This window comes from Aegilops tauschii, chromosome 4 (genome assembly GCF_002575655.3).
Source record: "Aegilops tauschii subsp. strangulata cultivar AL8/78 chromosome 4, Aet v6.0, whole genome shotgun sequence".
Taxonomy (NCBI): domain Eukaryota; kingdom Viridiplantae; phylum Streptophyta; class Magnoliopsida; order Poales; family Poaceae; genus Aegilops; species Aegilops tauschii.
Genome location: NC_053038.3, coordinates 29157381 through 29171912, shown reverse-complemented (window position 1 = coordinate 29171912; position 14532 = coordinate 29157381). Strand labels below are relative to the sequence as shown.

The 14532-nt window shown below is 53.5% G+C and overlaps 1 pseudogene; it reads left to right on the top strand.

The window, feature by feature from the left end:
- Positions 1-8357: 8357 nt before the first annotated feature.
- LOC109780009 (mitogen-activated protein kinase kinase 9-like) lies at positions 8358-9364 on the top strand (annotated as a pseudogene).
- The last annotated feature ends 5168 nt before the right edge of the window (positions 9365-14532 follow it).

Here is a 14532-nt window from a genome sequence, read left to right as displayed (position 1 = left end):
GCGGCTTGTAAGCGCTTGCCCTCGACTTGACGTCATCAAGCGGTCGGTCTGTATAGAAGGTGCCCGAATGGCCTTCGCCCGCGCAAAGGTGCACTGGGGGAAGATGGATGCTGAAAAGCTGATGACCGAAGGACCGCCAGAAGGGAAGGAGCATCGCAAGCCCGAATTATATTATGAGAGTGTCCGGAAAGGATCCTACCTTGCAGCGGAGCTATGCACCAAGGACATTATATTTCTATGAATGCCAATCATGTTGTCCTTTGTAATGTTTGAACAAGGTCATTTATTTATTGCCTGTTATATAAAAGTTTACCCTCTAGTGCGGCCGTTTTATATGTTAAACCTGAGAGTTGGCCAGTCGTCGGCTTCTGCCCCCACGTAAGAAGTACGGGGGTGTTCGGGATAAACCTGAGCACTCTTTATCCCAGTTTTGGGTCCTTCGAAGGAGGTGCTCAGCACAACGAACCAGGCAATCGGACTATAGGGCTTTATCACTCTCACTTAGCCATAGGAGATTTAGTAAGGTAGGCGCAGCCCCTAGTGTTCGGAAGACCGTACTAGGGGCTCTATAAGCACCTGATCGGAAGAAAAAACCGATCCATCGCACGCTGCATTGGTTATGGCATTATGCGGGAGAAATCCTTAAAGATTTTGTGACCTCTCGAACAGCTGACCAGCTCTCGCCGTATCATGAGTCATGACAGCCAGTTTTCGGCTTTCTCTACTGAGGTGCTCGTCCGGAAGAACCGGGACACAATCGCAGTAGTTCTCCCAGTGCTACCTTAGCCGATATAGCGGAACGTAAGGTACCAAAACATGAGAGCCGGGCAAACCCAACTATTGACCCAAGACATGATTCGGTGCTGATGCATATAATGCTATAGGTTCGGGGTGCCGAACTTCCATGAAGGTGTTCGGACTTTATTGCCGTGTTATGGGTAAAACGAAGCCCCTGGCATATTTTAAGGCATATCGCTGTGTACGGATGCCACTTGACAAAAGAATTTCAATAAGAAATAACAGCAGGTAAGCGTCATATAAATCCACATGTTGTATTTGAATAGTACGTCTATGCGTATGAGTACAGATAATGTGATAAAAAAAGGAATATGATTGCGGAACCTGCTGAGACCAGGGGGGGAAGAAGCTGAGTGCGCTCCGTAATATATCCGGATGGTCATTGCGGGGAATGTCTAAGGATTCCCTTGCGCGTTCAAGCTACTTCCGCATCGCCCGTCCTGGTCGGCGTAAAGGTGAACCTGCGAAGGAAATGTAAGAAATGTATGCGTGCCGGAGAGCGGTTGAGCCGCTGAGTGCGGCCTGTCCTGGCCTTCGCCGGAGTGTTTAATCGAGCTCCGGATGAGCCGGGCTATCCTTCCGCGAAGTAGTTCGGAGTCCCTTGACGGTGTCCGGGAGCCTGTACGTCGACTCGGGGTTCGGCTGCAAGGTGCTGCTCGTTGCTTCTTCTATTAAGGCAGTGGTGTACTTGTTGGTGCCGAGGGAAGGTTCGGCCTTGCCATTAACCGTGATGACGCCACGTGGACCGGGCATCTTGAGCTTACGGTAGGCATAATGTGGCACCGCGTTGAATCGAGCGAACGCGGTTCGTCCGAGCAGTGCCCGATAATCGCTGCAGAAAGGGACGATTTCGAAGATTATCTCTTCGGTATGGTAATTTTCTGGTGATCCGAAGACTACCTCAAGGGCAATGGAGCCTGTACAGCTGGCTTCCACACCTGGTATAATGCCTCTGAAAGTGGCTTTAGTGAGTTTGATCACCGAATGATCGATGCCCATCTTGCGCACTGTGTCCTGGTGAAGCAGATTTGTCCTGGTAAAGCAGGTTTAGACTGCTGCCTCCGTCCATAAGGACTCGAGTGAGGTGGAACCCGTCAATTATTGGGTCGAGGACTAGTGCGGCTGGATTGCTCTGATTGGTGTTAACCGGACGATCCATGTGGTTGAAGGTGACCGGCCCTAGTTTATATTGTGGGACGACTAGTTCCGTTAAGTCGGCATCCCTAAGGGTGCATATCCGGTCCGAGTTGGGAATTTGGGTGGTATGTACCACATTCACCGATTGAATATGCAGGGGAAATTTCTTTTGCCCTCCTGTGTTCGGTGATCTGGGCTCTTCGTCGCCATCATCGCTTTGAGACCCCCCTTCTCCGTTTTTGGCGCCTGCCCTGCCGGCTTGTTTGAAGACCTAGCATTCTTTGTTGGTATGGGTGGCTGGCGTTCCTGGGGTGCCATGAATTTGGCATTGGCGATCGAGTATGCGGTCCAGACTGGATGGACCCGAATTGTTATTTTTGGGTGGCCCTTTCCGCTGACCGGACTTTGAGCCCCTAAACCCAATTTAACTGCCGTATTTTCGGCGTTTTCACCATATTTGCGGCGCTTGTGTTTGTTGCGTCGTGGTTTGCCGTTGCTATCCCTGGCCTCTGATGTGCCAGGCTTGCTTGCTGTATTGTTACTACAAGCCAACCAGCTATCTTCGCCCGCGCAAAAGCGGGTCATAAGTGTCGTGAGGGCTGCCATGGATTTTGGCTTCTCTTGGCCGAGGTGCCGGGCGAGCCACTCGTCATGGATGTTACGCTTAAATGCCGCTAAGGCCTCTGCATCCGGACAGTCGACAATTTGGTTCTTCTTAGTTAGTAACCGGGTCCAGAATTTCCTGGCCGATTCCCCTGGCTGCTGAGTTATATGGCTTAAATCGTCAGCATCCGGCAGTCGCACATAAGTGCCTTGGAAATTGTCCAGGAATGCATCTGCCAGGCTCGCCCAGCTTCCGATGGAGTTTGCCGGCAAGCTATTGAGCCAATGCCGAGCTGGCCCTTTGAGTTTTAGCGGGAGATACTTGATGGCATGTAGATCGTCCCCGCGAGCCATGTGAATGTGGAGGAAGAAGTCTTCTATCCATACCGCGGGGTCTGTAGTACCATCACATGATTCAATGTTTACGGGTTTAAAACCCTCTGGGAATTCGTGATCCATTACTTCATCAGTGAAGCATAGGGGGTGTGCGGCGCCTCTGTGCCGGGCTATATCACGACGCAGTCCGTACGAGTCTTGTCTGCTATATTCGGCCCAGCCGGATTTGCTTTTAGTATATCCGGCGTGACGTTCATCATCCCGCGTTGGGGCGCGCCCCCGTGATCCGTAGATCGATCTTGCATGTTTTGCTTTGTTTTCCAATACGTCTCGCAGGTCCCGCGTGTTGCCCCGGGCCTTGGTATTTTTGTTTAAACGGCGGCGGGGTGCGGGCTGGACTTCAGGCTGATATGCCTCTCTGTCTCGGCCACGAGGTGGCCGATCAGCCGCATCATACACTGGTGATGTAGGTTTCAATGCTTCCTCCTCGAGTTGGGGTAGCAGCCTGCGCTTTGGGTAACTCTTGGTTGGGCGTTTGAGTTCGTATTCCTCGGCCGCAAGGACTTCAGTCCATCTATCCGCTAGCAAATCTTGATCAGCTCGAAGCCATTGTTGCTTTTTCTTCAGGCTGTTTGCTGTGGCTATAAGCCGGCGCTTGAAGCACTCCTGCTCGACGGGATCCTCAGGCACGATAAATTCTTCGTCGCTGAGGCTCACCTCGTCTTCGGAGAGAGGCATGTAATTGTCATCCTCTGATTCTCCGTCTGCTGCCTGTTTCGGAGGGCTAGCTTGTTCATCCTCCCGCTCGAGGTCTGGCTGGAGGGGATTGTCGTCGTCTTCGGCACTATCCGGAGCGTTATTGTCTCTTGTGCCGGTATCGCTGGTTTTGCTATGGCAGGACTTAGAGCGGCGCCGCTGACGTTGGTGCTTGGATTGCTTCTTGGAGGAATTATCCTCCGTTGTCTTATCTCCATCCCCTTCTTTTGGAGTGTCCACCATGTATATGTCATACGATGAGGTGGCAGTCCAGCGCCCTGTGGGTGGTGGTTCTTGTTCGTCTCCTGCATCGTCGTCCATACCGTCGATGTCTTCGGAGCCGAAGTCGAGCATGTCGGTTAAATCGTCGACAGTGGCTACTAAGTGGGTGGTGGGTGGGGAGCGAATTTCTTCGTCGTCCACATCCCATTCTAGCCGGACATAGTTCGGCCAAGGGTCTCCTGTCAGGGAGAGAGACCTCAACGAGTTGAGCACGTCGCCAAAGGGCGAGTGCTGAAAGATATCCACGGAGGTAAACTCCATGATCAGTGCCCAATCGGATTCGATAGGCACAGACGCAGGCGGCTCGGAGCCCATGGCTGGGGACGAATCCAACGGTTCGGCAACACGGGTCTCATAGGATGTGAAGTCAGTATTCGGCTCTATCGCAACTGAGTGTGCGGCCTCCGTGGCGGGGTCCATCCACCCGTCCTCGGATGGCGCAATTTGTTCCGGATTGAGGGCCGGAGTAGTCGCAGGTGTGATCTCCCGAACACTGTCCGACGGCAGAGCTAAGTCATGCTCGTCGTGATTGTGCGGCGCACCTGACATGGGTTTGAATCCGTCGAAGATCAAGTCTCCATGGATGTCGGCAGTATAGTTCAAGTTTCCAAACCTGACCTGATGGCCAGGGGCGCAGCTCTCGATCTGCTCCAGATGGCCAAGTGAATTGGCCCGCAGTACGAAGCCGCCGAATACGAAGATCTGTCCGGGGTGGAAAACCTCACCCTGGATCGCATCGTTGCCGATGATCGAAGGAGCCATCTAGCCTTACGGTGACGGCATAGTGGAACTCTCAATGAAAGCACCAATGTCGGTGTCAAAACCGGCGGATCTCGGGTAGGGGGTCCCGAACTGTGCGTCTAAGGCGGATGGTAACAGGAGGCGGGGGACACGATGTTTACCCAGGTTCGGGCCCTCTCGATGGAGGTAATACCCTACTTCCTGCTTGATTGATCTTGATGATATGAGTATTACAAGAGTTGATCTACCACGAGATCGTAGAGGCTAAACCCTAGAAGCTAGCCTATGGTATGATTGTTGTTGTCCTACGGACTAAACCCTCCGGTTTATATAGACACCGGAGGGGGCTAGGGTTACATAGAGTCGGTTACAAGGGAGGAGATCTACATATCCGTATTGCCAAGCTTGCCTTCCACGCCAAGGAGAGTCCCATCCGGACACGGGTCGAAGTCTTCAATCTTGTATCTTCATAGTCCAACAGTTCGGCCAAAGGATATAGTCCGGCTGTCTGAGGACCCCCTAATCCAGGACTCCCTCACTTGCACCTCGATCTGTCGCTTGCATCTTCATCGGCTACCCCTCTAACTCCAAGGGATATCGGTGCTATCATCCGGTCTCCCACCGTGTGTTCACCTCCCGGCACGTTTACTTTGATGAGCATGTGTTTCCGTTTCAGCAGGTAACCCCGGCTGTTCCTCCCTTCACTGGTGACACGGGAGCCTCGACGCCCCTTCTGGGAGGTTCGCGCCGCCCTTGGCCTGCCCCTGGCTTTGAGGTACTCCCCCCGCATGCGGCACCTCCCTCAGCCGCGGCGCTGGTGCCCCCGGTGCCCCCGACGTTGGCGCCCGCAGCCCTCACGGTTCCCTCGGTGCCCGCGGCCCCCTCGGCGCCCCCGGCCTCCTGGGCGCCTCCGGTGCCCTCGGCCTCCTCGGCGCCCCCGGCGCCCCCGACCAAGTGTGCCTGTTTTCGCGGTCCTTGTATGGACTCAAGCAGGCTCCGCGCGCTTGGTACCAGCGCATCGCGGTGTTTCTCCACCAGCTTGGGTTTCGCTCTACCCGCTCGGACGCCTCGCTCGTCTATCATTACGGCTCTGACACGGCCTACTTGCTGCTCTATGTCGACGACATCATCCTGACGGCATGTACGGCTGGTCTCCTCAGTCAGCTCACGACTCGTCTTCGCGCTGAGTTCGCCATCAAGGACTTGGGTCCTTTGCACTACTTCCTCAGCGTCGAGGTGGTGCGCCGTACGGATGGCTTCTTCCTTCATCAGCCAAAATACGCTCATGAGCTCCTGGAACGCGACGGCATGCTTAACTGCAAGCCCGCCGCTACGCCTGTTGATACGAAGGCCAAGCTTTCTGCCACGGATGGTTCTCCTGCTTCGGATGCTGCTTTCTATCGGTCTATCATTGGTGCTCTCCAGTACCTCACTCTGACTCGATCGAAGATCCAGTATGCCGTGCAGCAGGTGTGTCTTCATGTGCATGCTCCTCGAGACGTTCACTGGACCGCCGTCAAGCGGATTCTCCGCTATATCTGTGGCACTATGGATCTTGGCGTCACGCTTCACGCGTCCGCCGACACCGCCCTCACCGCGTACTCTGATGCAGACTGGGCGGGCTGCCCTGACACTCGTTGCTCCACTTTGGGCTATTGTGTCTACCTTGGACCCTCATTTATCCCGTGGTCGTCCAAGCGGCAGCCTACGGTCTCTCGTTCCAGTGCTGAGGCTGAGTATCGTGCTGTGGCCAATGATACGTCTCCATCGTATCTACTTTTCCAAACACTTTTGCCCTTGTTTTGGACTCTAACTTGCATGATTTGAATGGAACTAACCCGGACTGATGCTGTTTTCAGCAGAATTGCCATGGTGTTATTTTTGTGCAGAAATAAAAGTTCTCAAAATGTCCTGAAACTTCACGGAGAATATTTTTGGAATTAATAAAAAATACTCGCGAAAGAATCAACACCAGGGGCCCCACACCCTGTCCATGAGGGTTAGGGGCGCGCCCCCTGCCCCGTGGGCCCCCTGGAGCTCCACCGACCTCAACTCCAACTCCATATATTCACGTTCGGGGAGGAAAAAATCGGAGAGAAAGATTCATCGCGTTTTACGATACGGAGCCGCCGCTTAGCCCTAATCTCTCTCGGGAGGGCTGATCTGGAGTCCGTTCGGGGCTCCGGAGAGGGGAATCCGTCACCGTCGTCATCATCAACCATCCTCCATCACCAATTTCATGATGCTCACCGCAGTGCGTGAGTAATTCCATCGCAGGCTTGCTGGACGGTGATGGGTTGGATGAGATTTACCATGTAATCGAGTTAGTTTTGTTAGGGTTTGATCCCTAGTATCCACTATGTTCTATGATTGATGTTGCTATGACTTTGCTATGCTTAATGCTTGTCAATAGGGCCCGAGTGCCATGATTTCAGATCTGAACCTATTATGTTTTCATGAATATATTTAAGTTCTTGATCCTATCTTGCAAGTCAATAGTCACCTACTATGTGTTATGATCCGGCAACCCGAAGTGACAATAATCGGGACCACTCCCGGTGATGACCGTAGTTTGAGGAGTTCATGTATTCACTAAGTGTTAATGCTTTGGTCTGGTACTCTATTAAAAGGAGGCCTTAATATCCCTTAGTATCCAATAGGACCCCGCTGCCACGGGAGGGTAGGACAAAAGATGGCATGCAAGTTCTTTTCCATAAGCACGTATGACTATATTCGGAATACATGCCTACATTACATTGATGAACTGGAGCTAGTTCTGTGTCACCCTATGTTATAACTGTTGCATGAGGAATCACATCCGACATAATTATCCATCACTGATCCAATGCCTATGAGCTATTCACATATTGATCTTTGCTTAGTTACTTTTACGTTCCCACTGTTACGATTGCTACAAAACTGCTACTGTTACTTTTGCCACTGTTACCGTTACTTCCATACTACCTTGCTACTAAATACTTTGCTGCAGATATTAAGTCTTCCAGGTGTGTTTGAATTGACAACTCAACTGCTAATACTTGAGAATATTCTTTGGCTCCCCTTGTGTCGAATCAATAAATTTGGGTTGAATACTCTACCCTCGAAAACTGTTGCGATCCCTTATACTTGTGGGTTATCAGCCAACGCCGTCGCCGAGTGTTCGTGGCTTCGCCAGCTGCTTCAGGAGCTCTCCTGCCCTATTGACCGTGCCACAGTGGTCTACTGTGACAACGTCTCGGCGGTCTACCTCTCCGCTAACCCGGTGCATCATCAACGGACATAGCATATTGAGTTGGATATTCATTTTGTTCGGGAACAGGTGGCCCTTGGCCATATTCGTGTTTTACACGTCCCTACTTCCCAACAATTTGCCGATATCATGACCAAGGGCTTGCCTACGGCGTCATTTGAGGAGTTCTGGTCTAGTCTTTGCGTCAGCCGCAGTGCCGCTTCGACTGCGGGGGGGGGGGGGGGGGGGGTTGAGTATATGTGTTATGTGCATATTGTGTATTGGGCCCGCCTCCTAGTTCCTTGTATAGTTGAGGTCCGTGGCCCACCTTTGTACATCATATATACGTGCCTATGCACGAAGAGCAATACATCATGCAATTCACATATTCTACATTCAATCATCAATTTCATCATACTATTGCCAATACAGTTCTTGCAAAACACACACACACATACACACGGCGATCAAGATCATGGCGGCTGCCAGAGAAAGACGACTACCGCAGCTTCACCTCATGCTCGACGCCCCCACATGGGCCCTGCCCCGGCGCCGGTCACCGTGGCGACGCAGTCCACCTCGGCGGCTCGGCCGGACGGCGAGTTCCGCCTGAGCGACTTCGACAGGCTCTCCGTCCTTGGGCGCGGGAACGGCGGCACCGTCCACAAGGTGTCGCATCACCGCATGTCGGCGCTGTACGCGCTCAGGATCATTCACCGCGGCCATCCGGGCGCCGACGGGGAGGTGGGCGTCGTCTGCCGCATCAACTCGCCGCACATTGTCCGGTGCCACTCCGTCCTCCCGACGGCGTCCGGCGACTCCGCCTTACTCCTCGAGCTGATGGACGGCGGTTCGCTCGACTTGCTCGTCCGCGCCGGCCAGGGAGGCTTCCCAGTGGAGGCGCTGGCGGAGGTGGAGGCACAGGCGCTCTCCGGCCTTGTGTACCTCCGCGCCCGCCGCGTCGTCCACCGCGACATCAAGCCTGCGAACCTTCTAGTCAACAGTGGCGGGCAGGTCAAGATCGCCGACTTCGGCATAGTCGAGGTCGTCTCCCGCGCCGGCAAATACCATGCGGCCTACGAGGGCACCGCCGCGTACATGAGCCCCGAGCGCTTCGACACGGAGCGGTCATTGCAGGGCGACGGTGAAGAGAAGGGCCCCGTCGACCCCTACGTCACCGACGTGTGGGGCCTGGGGTGACCGTCCTGGAGCTCCTCATGGGGCGGTACCTGCTGCTCCTCGCCGGGCAGAAGCCGAGCTGGGCGGCGCTCATGTGCGCCGTCTGCTTCGGCGAGCTGCCGTCACTTAACCAACGGCGCAGCGTCGCCGGAGCTCCGGGGTTTCGTGGCCGCTTGCCTACAGAAGGACCACCGGAAGTGGACGTCCGTCGGGGACCTGCTCGTGCACCCGTTCGTCGCCGGGAGAGACGTAGCGGCGTCGAGACGGGCGCTACATGAAGTCATTGAACAGCAGTGTCGATAGGCACGCGCGTGTAAATGTTGAACTATCACGTTCTCGAATTGTCAATACCTAAGCTAGGCATTTGCATATACAGATAGTGGACCATAGTTTGAGCTTGGAAGGATCTCGCTCTCTAAGAGCATCTCTAGCAGATCCCTTATATCACGGTATCGAAAAAACACTACAAGAAAAATCCTTAAACCTGATTTACGGTAGCATCTGGATAGTAGCAGAACAGACTCCGTAAATATTTACTGTAAAACCGAATATTCCCCGTGGTCATCTTCTTCGTCCATTTACGCGTCTGGCCGCCGGCAGGCGTGGGGTGGCCTGAAGGAAATATGCCCTAGAGGCAATAATAAAGTTGTTATTTATATTTCCTTATATCATGATAAATGTTTATTATTCATGCTAGAATTGTATTAACCAGAAACTTAGTACATGTGTGAATACATAGACAAACAGAATGTCCCTAGTATGCCTCTACTTGACTAGCTCGTTAATCAAAGATGGTTAAGTTTCCTAGCCATAGACATGTGTTGTCATTTGATGAACGGGATCACATCATTAGAGAATGATGTGATGGACAAGACCCATCCGTTAGCTTAGCACTATGATCGTTTAGTTTATTGCTATTGCTTTCTTCATGACTTATACATGTTCCCATGACTATGAGATTATGCAACTCCCGAATACCGGAGGAACACTTAGTGTGCTATCAAACGTCACAACGTAATTGGGTGATTATAAAGATGCTCTACAGGTGTCTCCGGTGGTGTTTTGTTGGGTTGGCATATATCGAGATTAGGATTTGTCACTCCATCTTTCGGAGAGGTATCTCTGGGCCCTCTCGGTAATGCTCATCACTATAAGCCTTGCAAGCAATGTGACTTATGAGTTAGTTGCGGGATGATGCATTACTAAACGAGTAAAGAGACTTGCCGGTAACGAGATTGAACTAGGTATGGTGATACCGACGATCGAATCTCGGGCAAGTAACATACCGATGACAAAGGGAACAATGTATGTTGTTATGCGGTTTGACTGATAAAGATCTTCGTAGAATATTTAGGAACCAATATGAGCATCCAGGTTCCGCTATTGGTTATTGACCGGAGATGTGTCTCGGTCATGTCTACAAAGTTCTCGAACCCGTAGGGTCCGCATGCTTAACGTTCGATGACGATTTGTATTATGAGTTATGTGATTTGATGTACCGAAGGTTGTTAGGAGTCCCGGATGAGATCACGGACACGACGAGGAGTCTCGAAATGGTCGAGATATAAAGATCGATATATTTGAAGGTTATGTTTGGACACCGGGAAGGTTTCGGATAGGTTCGGGCATTTTCCGGAGTACCAGGGGGGTTACCGGAACCCCCCGTGGGGTTAGTGGGCCTTCATGGGCCCTAGTGGAAGAGAGGAGGTGGCGGCCAGGTGGAGGCGCGCGCCCCCCAAACCCAATCCGAATTGGGTTGGGGGGCCGGCCCCTCTTTCCTTCTCTCCTTCTTCCCCTTCCTTCTTTTCCTACTTGGACTAGGAAAGGGGGAAACCTACTCCTACTAGGAGTAGGAATCCCCCCTTGGGCGCGCCCCTTGAGGCCGGCCCTCCTCCTCCTCCCCTGCTTTATATACGGGGGAGGGGGACACCCCATAGACACACAAATTGATCTTTAGCCGTGTGCGGTGCCCCCCTCCACAGTTTTCCACCTCGATCATATTGTCGTAGTGCTTAGGCAAAGCCCTGCGTCGGTAACTTCATCATCACCGTCACCACGCCGTCGTGTTGACGAAACTCTCCCTCGGCCTCAACTGGATCAAGAGTTTGAGGGACGTCACCGAGCTGAACGTGTGCAGATCGCGGAGGTGCCATGCGTTCGGTACTTGATCGGTTGGATCGCGAAGACGTTTGTCGGATCTCGGGTTCCGGCAAAACCCTCAAGGTTCGAACACTAGGGTGCGCATGGAGATTTCCTCCCTACCGATCTACGCCCTAGCTCGCTAAGATCTCGCGGACGAACTCGATGAACTCACAACACAAAGACACAAGATTTATACTGGTTCGGGCCACCGTGGTGGTGTAATACCCTACTCCAGTGTGGTGGTGGTGGATTGCCTCTTGGGCTGATGATGAACAGTACAAGGGGAAGAACAGCCTCCTGAGGTTGGGGTGTTCTTGTGTTTGGTGTGTGGCTAAGGATTGGCTCTCGATCAGATGAGATCAAGCTGCCCCCTATTGTGGTGGCTAGTTCTACTTATATAGGCCCTGGTCCTCTCCCCAAATATTGAGCGGGAAGGGAGCCAATAACGGCCAATTTGAAAGGGGACATCTAGTACAGCTTATCCTGACAAAAGCGGTCTTCGCCTGCGGAAAGCTCTGGTGGTGACGCCGTCTCAGGCTCCATGGTGACCTCCATCCCGCCGTTCGGCTGGTCTTGGTCTTGTTGCACTGATATGGAAACCTTTTCCTGATGCCTCGGTACTCCGCGCCTGTGCTGGCCTCCTTAGCACCGAAGAGGAAACAAGGACGCTATGCGCGCTGGCGCCCGCCTGATCTTGATCGTCATGGCTCACGTCACGAGAGCCTCGCGAGGTTTGCCCTGCCTTGATATCTCTGCTCCTTGCGAGGCAGCTTGGTGAGGCCGCTCCTGAGGAGGTCTTGCGGCGTCCGCCTTGCGAGGCTTGGCCCCTCGTGAGGGTCTTGGTTGCCTTGTTGATGAAGATGGGTCGTACAGGCCTGCTAGCGCAGCCACGCCGTGGGCCGCAGGCAGGCAAGTATGGGGACCCCCATTCCCAGAACGTCGACAGTAGCCCCCGGGCCCAAGGTGCGCTCGGGCTTGGCTTCGCGGCGAAGTCAAAGGTCAAGCGCGGAGCGCCGCGGGCCCCAAAAGCCTGCGGCCTTGGTCGACGTGTGGCGGTTGATTGGACGTGGGTGTCTCCACTTCCCCACGCTGCCTCGGCAACTGCTCGAGTTGACAAGTCCCTGCAACATGCAAGGAAAATCATCATTACCTGTGATCGTGGGAGGCGCCGGTTGGCCTTCTTACGCTATAAATGGGGAGGGGGCGGAGCCCCCATCGCCCATCTCTTCACGGTTCGCTTGCTTCTTCCTCCTTGCCCCATTGCCAACAGCAATGGCGCCGATCCGAAGGTTTTCTGCTGGCGAGAAAGGAAAGGCTCCCCGCGATGATTCGGGGCCGCTTCCGCTGAAGAAGAGGATGGTTCATCACCGTGATGAGGTGGCGATGCAGTTGGAGATGAGGCCTTGGTGCGAGCGGCCTCCTCCAGGGTACCCGCTACCCTTGTATGCCCAAGCCGGGGGCTCAGGAGGAGGAAGCGACGAGCGGCGTCGCCCGCGCCGTGCCCGTGGTCGCCGTGCGATGGCGACGCATGCTGTTGCTCCTGGTGTCGGTGTCAAAACCGACGGATCTCGGGTAGGGGGTCCCGAACTGTGCGTCTAGGATCGATGGTAACAGGAGACGGGGGACACGATGTTTACCCAGGTTCGGGCCCTCTCTATGGAGGTAATACCCTACTTCCCGCTTGATTGATCTTGATGAATATGAGTGTTACAAGAGTTGATCTACCACGAGATCGTAATGGCTAAACCCTAGAAGTCTAGCCTATGTGAATATGGTAATGAATGTCCTCTATCCGGACTATGCTCTCCGGTTTATATAGACACCGGAGAGATCTAGGGTTACATGGAGTCGGTTACATAAGAAGAATCTTCACAGCTGGTCGCCTAACTTGCCTTCCACGCCAAGGAAAGTCCAATCCGGGCACGGGTATAGTCTTCGGCCTTCGTATCTTCACAGCCCATCAGTCCGGCCCATGGATAGCAGGCCGGACGCCCGAGGACCCCTTAGTCCAGGATTCCCTCGATAGCCCCTGAACCTGGCTTCAATGACGAGGAGTCCGGTGCGCAGATTGTCCTCGGCATTGCAAGGCGGGTTCCCTCCCTCCGGACTCCGGAATAGTCTTCGGATGTAGTAGATATATCCGGACCTATGTATATAATTGCAGAAAATACAATATTCCACAAGTCTAATTTGTTGATAACTGTTTATGACATCGCGTCACGCCTGCCCGGTTACAATTTTCAACCGTTGGCTGGCACGTCGCCCCACGTCTCGGAACACGGTTTACTGGCAGAGATCGTGTTCCCTTATTCACGGGATTTTCATTAATGCAAGCGTGGGTAACCCAACCATTCCCTGGGTACAACTCTCTAGGGATAGGTAAGTTTCGAGACCCAGGTGGATACGTTTAGTATCTGGGGTCTTTATATAGGGTCCAAGACTCGTCTTCTTCCTTTGCGCTTGCTTCTTCCTCAACCCTAGCCACCCCAAGTTCCAACCCTCGGGTTCCCATCGCCACCAGCCCTAATCATGTCCGGATCCAGCCGTCAAGGTCAGCGGGTGGCTTCTTCTATCACAGAGGAGGATATTGCGAAGCTCCGCGCAACGAGGTATCTGACCCCGGAAATCCTTCATCGGCTTCCTGCACAAGGGCAGGTCATTCCTACCCCCAAATCCGGCGAGAGGGTAGTGTTTGTGTCCCACTTCCTCCATGGTTTAGGGTTCGCGCTTAACCCCTTCGTCCGGGGGCTCATGTTCTACTATGGGCTAGACTTTCACGATCTGGCCCCGGACTCTATTCTCCTCATCTCGACATTTATCGTCACGTGTGAGGTCTTCCTCCGGACTCCTCCGCACTTTGGTTTATGGCTCAAGACCTTTGACGTGAGGCCGCAGGTGACAGAGGAGGAGCAGGCAGAGTGCGGCAGCGTCACAATAGGCAAGCTTGCCAGCGCGGTTTGGTTTGAAGGATCTTTTGCCAAGTCTTCTGACCTGTGGCAGCATGGGTGGTTTTATATCAAAGAGCCGCGGGGTTCCAAGTGGGCGGCTACGCCTGCGTTCCGACCCGGACCTCCAATTCAGCTTGCTTCATGGATCAATAAGGGACTGGACTGGGGATCCGTCAATGAAGTGCAAACTCTGCAAGGTCGCATCCGAAGCCTTACCGAGAAGGGCATCGGTTTTGTGAACGTCGTTCAAGTAATGCTAGTCCGCCGGACCCTGCCATGTCAGCGGTGGCCTCTCTGTATGTGGGAGTTCAATCCAGAAGGGCGGTGGCCTCTTCAGCACTTCTTCGGCACCACGCACGAAGGAATGTGGAAATTATATTT